Source organism: Tamandua tetradactyla, chromosome 1 (genome assembly GCF_023851605.1).
Source record: "Tamandua tetradactyla isolate mTamTet1 chromosome 1, mTamTet1.pri, whole genome shotgun sequence".
In the NCBI taxonomy this organism is placed as follows: Eukaryota; Metazoa; Chordata; class Mammalia; order Pilosa; family Myrmecophagidae; genus Tamandua; species Tamandua tetradactyla.
Genome location: NC_135327.1, coordinates 84,588,800 through 84,595,805, shown reverse-complemented (window position 1 = coordinate 84,595,805; position 7,006 = coordinate 84,588,800). Strand labels below are relative to the sequence as shown.

The 7,006-nt window shown below is 41.4% G+C and overlaps 1 long non-coding RNA gene across 2 annotated transcripts in view; it reads right to left on the bottom strand.

Moving 5' to 3' along the window:
• Window positions 1–512: 512 nt before the first annotated feature.
• Window positions 513–7,006, bottom strand: part of LOC143685050 (uncharacterized) — a 95,978-nt gene continuing 89,484 nt past the window's right edge. The window contains exons 3-4 of one of the 2 annotated variants that reach the window (XR_013176345.1): window positions 2,353–2,881; window positions 513–1,000 (exon numbers count right to left, since the gene is read on the bottom strand). This is a non-coding gene — a long non-coding RNA (uncharacterized LOC143685050). The remainder of the gene's footprint in view (window positions 1,001–2,352; window positions 2,882–7,006) is intronic. The other variant, XR_013176343.1, reaches the window with a different exon arrangement.

Below are 7,006 nucleotides of genomic sequence, written 5' to 3'. Positions count from 1 at the left end.
TTTCTTTGATTTGGCACTTGCCCATTTCCTCCAACTCTTTAACTGTTTTTATAGTTTTGAAAAAAATGTTGCTGTCAGTTTTTCTTAGGTTTTCAAAGATTCTGTTAGGGAACATCACCCTGGAGCACCTTATACCACCATCTTGGACTAGAAGTCCGTGTAGTACATATTCCACCTTCTTCGTCTCTCTGTTAGCAATTGTGTGAGCAAACATGAAGGAAAATGGAAACGGTGGAGGGAGACATAGGCAAACAAATCATTATGTCTCCTGGGAGAGGGTGGTAACAACAATAAAATAATAACAATGAGACTCATTGTAACTAACATTTACTGAGAACTTTACAGGTGACAGGAGCTGGACTAGCTCTATAACTGGTTCTCATTATAATCATGCAAAGACACCATTATTATTCACTTCTTATAGTTGAGAAACCTCTTTCACACAGTTTTTAAGTAATTATTAGCATGGAAACAAACGAAGAACATCCAAATGAGAACAAGTAAAGGTGATTTATTCAGAGCTTGCTATGACAAATTCACTTGGATTTAGCAGAGATTCAAAAGCAGGCAGAGTAGTGAGAATGCTTTCCAGTGGAAAACAAGGGAAGGCTCCAGATATGCCCTGATTTGAAGTTGTTGGCATGGAAAAGGTGGATGTGGGCTAACTAAGAGTGGGACAAAACCAGACACAATATAATCTCGATTTTGTGACTCTGATAAAGATGACAATGTCTAGGCTCAGACGAGATGATTGAGTTGCTTTGAATAATAGGTCAAGAAGTGATCAGCTCCCAGATGGAAAGTGAATGCAACTTCCTCTGATATTTCGCTCTAATATGATCTGGATGAAGATTTTGAGGACAGTTGGGGAAAGTGGTGCTCTTCTGCCCACATTACCTTCCCACCTTCCCCTTTCTTTTCTCCCTTCTTTTCTTTCTTTTTCTTTCTCTCCTTCTCTGCCTTTTTTCCTCTATTCTTGTTTTCTTCCCTTCTCCCTTCCCTAAAAATAAAAAAAATTAAATTAAAAATTAAATAGAAATAAGACATCCTGTGTGATTAGTTAGAGGAGCATGTTTGGCTTTCTCCTGTTGGTCCTACATTGGAAGTAGGAGTCAAAATTTGGGCAGCTGGGAGTAACTGATGAAGTCCTACCAATTTTGGGTCAATTGTTATAGGGATTATAGTCTGACTTCCATTTTTATATATGGTCTGGACATTTGTATATTTGTATATTCAACCTCTCATTAACCTTTATCAGATGGGTTAATAGTAGACCTACAATAGAAATTCAGATATTCTGAATCTATGGGATAGTTTTTCCTTGCTACAACTCTCATTGTAAAACCAGAAGTCAGAGCCTGATGATGTCTTAGTTCCTCATCCTGTTCTGTGATGGTGGGGATGGGACACCCCCATTGAGGCAATGCTCTCAAAGTAGCTTGGTCTGTCTTTTCCTAGTGAGCCCCCAGTGTAAGCAAGTGGCTGTGCAATGAAATTAGAAGTAGAGGTAGACAGTGAAAGTTTCAGAGTGGGTAGTCTGGTATATGGTGAAACTCAGATCTTCTCAGTATGTGCAAGTGATACACATCATTACAACAAAATAGGCAGAAGCACTAACATCGAAAGAACTTGAGGGTTTGGACCTCTTGTTCTTATGGTGAGTTGCTGCTTCCATAGATTACAATTAGGAAACCATAATAATGAAATTTGCATTATTAACTGCAGATTAGAGACAAGAGATTCCTTATCAGACACTATTAAAGGGAGGGAGCTCTCTTTTGTGTAATGTTCCAGCAATGTTTATATCTGCAATAGTTAAGTTGTGATTTAAGTAATAAAGGGGAGGAAGTCTAGCTTGGAAGCATGTTCTCCTGCAACATACTTTTTGTTTTGTGCAAATAGCCAGTAATGATTAGGCTGGTAACTGAATTGGTTTATAGAAGTTGGCTGATGTCAGGTGGGCCTGAGGGGCAGCTTGGGTAAGGCTGTCTGAAGTCCAAGTTGTCAGAGATGAGTGGTGAGGCCTAAGGGAGACCAAGCAAGATACTTTTTTTTCTGGGGCTGTAGAAGACATTCTGTTTAAAGGAAGGAGTTGGAAAGGCAGAGAAAACTGGGAGGATTTGGGTTTATGTCCTCTGCAAAAAGCATGAGCTCGTCCTCTGCCCCACCCCAAACCACTTGTTGGCCACCGTTTCCTCTGCAGGTGCTATGTTAGATTCCTTTGTCTGCCATAACAAAATGACATACATTTGCTGGCTTAAGACAACCTATTTTCTCACAGTTCTGGAAGTCTGAAATGAAGATGTCAGTAGGGCTATGCTCCCTCCAAAGACATTAGGGGAGGATTCTCACCCCTTCCTATGCTTCCTCATTCTAAGCACTTGACTGCATCTGTCCAACCTGTTCGAAGCTTCATGATCTCATCACTTCTTCCTTTTGTGTGTCCCTTATCTTCTGTGTCTTACAAATTCACTAGGGCCCACCCAGGTAATCCAGGCTGATCTTATCACAATATCTTTAACAATCACATCTGCATTAACCTTTCTCCAAATGTCACATTCTCGGGTTCTGGGGAATAGAACACGGGCATTTCTTTTTGAGGTTCACCGTGCAATCCACCACATTTGTCAGGAGACTCAGGGAATGATGAAGACCTACAGCTTTAAACAATTTTTTTTAACGTTTTTTGTTTTCTGTGTCACATAAGCTGAATTTGAATATGGCATTTAGTGGCAGGCAAAGCCAACTTTCAGGCCGTTATCAACTGCAGCCACACTCCTGGGTAATCGTTTGGTGGCTCTCTCCACGTTCTGGGTCTTCCCAGTCACATCCACATCCATGGCTCCATCTTCTGCTGTGCCTTCTCTGCATGCTTTTCATTCTGGGTGGGGAAATTAGATTTGATATTAAGAATGCAAGCGACTCCAGAGAACATTTAATTCATGTGGGTTCCAAGGGGTTGGCATGATCCTAAGGACTCTCTTTCTACCCTAGATTCATGTCAGGGGTTATCTGTTGCGGCCTCAACCCAGATAGAGTCTCAGAATTCTCAGGCCAGTGTTGTTAGCAGCTACCACCATAAATCAGAGTTAATATGTGGAATGAACTTTCTTTGAAGTCTCTAATCCCAAATAAGCCCTCCCTCATTTTAGAGATGAGGAAACTGAGATTTAGATGGGATGAGAGAATTGAGAAAAGCCAAACTACCTCATTAGTATTCTATCTACCAGGTGCCTCAGCACTTCTTTCCTATCCAAAAAAAAATCAGACTGCCAATACTTGGATTTCCAAATTATGATTTTTCTCACCTCCAAAACACCTAGGCATAGACTGGATTTTATTTTTATTTTCTCACGGTTCTCTTCCCTACACAGACACATGGAGCCTGTCTTCCTACCAACATGACGTATGGCATACTGTACAGCCATTCTGCTCTGCAGCTTTTGGGCCCCATCTGCTAGACCATATAAAACAAAATTTATATTTAGTGGAATTTTGGAGAAATCATCATGGCCTATGTTGAGTATCATTTGTCAGGAAAACAAGCATATGTTGGCAATTTTGCTCCTGATTCTTGGCTCAGTTTGCAATGTAGGGGTATGAGGGGGACTCTATTCCAGGTGTCCTGTGCCCCTGCCAGAGTTCTGCCCCTACCACCTCCATTTCTGAGAGCAAACCCCATCTTGAGGCTGAATGCCTTAGAAATCTGATTTTGGCCTGTTCAGATCTATTCTTAGGCAAAAAAAATAAAAACAGTTCCAAAGCATCACATTCAACTCAGCTTTTCCAACAACCGTTCTTTGGGCTACTATGATTTGGGGGAAAAGTTGGCAGCACCAGCTTAGGCAGGAATTAAGAGAACAATAATGAATATTTCAAATTTGGAGAACACATGAAGAAATAAGGCTATAATCAATCTTTAGCTTGGTCTATTTGTTCCCAAGGTGCATGGCCATTTGATGCAATGAGGTGGAGGGACATTGATAAGGGATTTGAGATAGAAGGGACTGCAACTTAAAATTATTGAGGGTCCAGTATGTGCCAGGAACCATATATAATATCTCACTTATGCAATAGCTGTTGTTGCTCCTGCTTTACAGAGTTGGAAACCAAGGGTGGGAAAAGTCATTTGCTCAAGGTTGGCTAGGAAATGGCAAATGAAAGAAAAGTAACTGTGCTGGTCTGAAATTGTCATGTACCCCTAGAAAAGCCATGTTCTCCTAATACAATCTTGTGGGGGCAGACATATTGTTTAGGTGGGAAGTTCGATTGGGCTGTTTCCATGGAGATGTAACCTTGCCCATTCAAGGTGGGCCTTTATTCTTCTACTGGAATCCTCTGTGAAGAAAATAAAAGGCAGAACACATAAAGAGACTCAGAGCGAATGCAGAGAGCAGAGAGATGGAACCTACACACATATGTTTGGAGATGCAGACAGAAACGCCTGCAGGAGATGCAAAGCTAAGAAATGAAATCCAGAGTTTGCCCTGTAGAAGCTAAAAAAGGACCCACAAACACTTAGAGCAAGAAAGCCACTGGAATCAGAAGCTGAAAGCAAGGTACAGGGAACAAGGACCAGCAGATGTCAGTTGCGTGCCTTCCCAGCTGACAGGTGTTTCAGATGCCGGCTGCCTTTCTTCTGAGAAGTTATTTTCTTGTTGGTGCCTTAATTTGGACATTCTAACCATTTTAGAATTGTAATTTGTAACTTAATAAATCTCCTTTATAAAAGATGATCCATTTCTGGAATATTGCATTCCAGCAGCTTTAGCAAACTGAAACAGTATCTCATCAGGTTTCCTCTGTAACCACTGGTGTTCTTTCCTTCTTAAATGTGAAATATCCCTAAGGGAAATCGCTACAAGTGAATTAGACAGGACTAAACAGCGAAGAAAGGAGGGAGTAAAACATCACTCAAGACAGAGCTGACAAGGAGCATAAAATACAGAGAACTAATAACAGAAAGAGATTGGGGAATTGTGTGATACATTCTCCTTCCCCAACCACTAAACTGGAGTTCATTTAATTCCTAAAACTTCAGCCCTGCTAATCTGAAGTTGGCAAACTTTACAGGCACTGTTAATTACATTTTGATTATAGTTTGAGTAACAAGTAGAGCTACATGACTAGATGCCTAGCACACCTCACTTAATCCTCACGACATAGGGGTTGATATTGGCATCATCTTCAACCTGCAGGTTAAGAAACAGGTGGGGAAGGTTAAGTAATTTGCCCCCAAATCCGATACAGTGTTGGAATTTAACTCCAATTTTGTAATTTCCTAGAGTGTTCGCTTAACCACTAGGTAACATCCTCTGGTTTGTAACTCCTCAGGGGCAAAAAAGAACAGCTTGTCTTTTGTTTGTTCGTTTTCCTTTCACTGGGGTGGGGGTGGGGTGGGAGAATGGTGCCATCAATGGGCCTCTTTCTGTGTTCCCTGCTGTCTGTTTCTTCAGTATCCACAAATCCTGACTCATTCCATCTTGGTTTGGATTTCAACCAATTGAAACTTAGTCCCTCACTCTAATGCTGAGAGGAGGTATTAAATAATAATCCTCTAGGGAAAGTGAATTTTTTTTGTATGCTATATGGCGGGGGTCACATTTCATTATTTTTCCATGTGAGTAACCGCTATTGCAGTACCATTTGTTGAAATTGTTTGTTGTTGTTGTCGTTGTTGTTTGCTTGTTTGTTCGTTTTTGGGGGAAGTGCATGGACCACAATCGAACCCGGGCCTACTGCATGGCAGGCGAGAATTCTACCACTGAACTACCCTTGTACCCCTGGGAAAGTCATTTTTAAAGGAAACTCTGGATGGACAAAAGAGCTCCCAAACTCTGATGATTTTATCTCTAATAGTGGAAATTGAAGTAGGTTGGCAGAGGATGGATTTTTCCAGAGCTTCTGGACAGATAGGAAAAAAGATTGGACCACCAGCCTCAGTATCACCTGGGAGCTTGTCAGCAGTGCATAACCTGGGGCCTCAGCAGGACTTACTGATTGGTATTTAACAAGCTCCCCCGGTGATGTGGAGGTACATTACAGTTTGGGGAACACTGTTCCAGTCCACACTATGACTCTGTCTAAACTCAGCCAAAGAGCTGGGCTTAGAGCTACAATGGAAAGGTGAACTTGAAACTCCGCTGTTCAGGCCATCAAGTGAAAGGGAGTTAGGGCAGGAGCAGAAGAAAAATAGAACTAGGCTTATAGCAAGTGGTAGTTTGTTGGGGAAAACAGTTGATTGATTCAAAAACCAAACGGTCTGGCCTCAACGTGTGCTTGCTGAATAAGCAAAAATCAACCAGGTCAAGTAAAATTGGAAGTGTTTTAGCATTAGATAAGCAATATCCAGTTTCTCCCCCATGAGGGCAAATATTAAATAGCCTAAATTTTTTATTAGCAATGGGAGAGTTGGCCAGATCCTTTTCCACTGGGACCCAGTGTAATCATTTCTCTCACAAGCTTAGTTCATGAATTAAGTATTTCCCCTGGAACTGAAATGGCAGAGTTTCCCCAAGGAAAAAAGCAATTTATTCCCCTCTGGCTTTTTTTCTTCTTCCCCTTTTCTAAGTGCACGTTAGCTTGAAGCTCACCACTACCCTGTTCTGCAAAGATGCTGCTCCAACCTGACCTGCTCTTCTTGACAATGTCATCTTGTAGATAAACCGGAGTCTGAGAATCAGGGGAAAAAATCAGCTCCAGGGCTTGGCATTTTTCTCAGCTTATGGCACTGATATTTTTGGCAAACCTTTCAAACTTTATGTTTAAAATTGCCCCTGATATAATTTACCTTCCCATCTCCTCCCCAGGATGCTGAGTAAAGGTTGATGAGAAGACAGAGCTAGCCAGGTATGTATGAGATTTTTAAAAATGAATGATAAATCATGAATACCTTCACCAGTCCACATTAGCCATGCTGCTGCCTTATGGTTTCAGTTATAGGCCTGGCCATCGGAGTGTTTCTGATGAGGAGGGGCTCGAGGATGGCAGAACACTATCTACAATG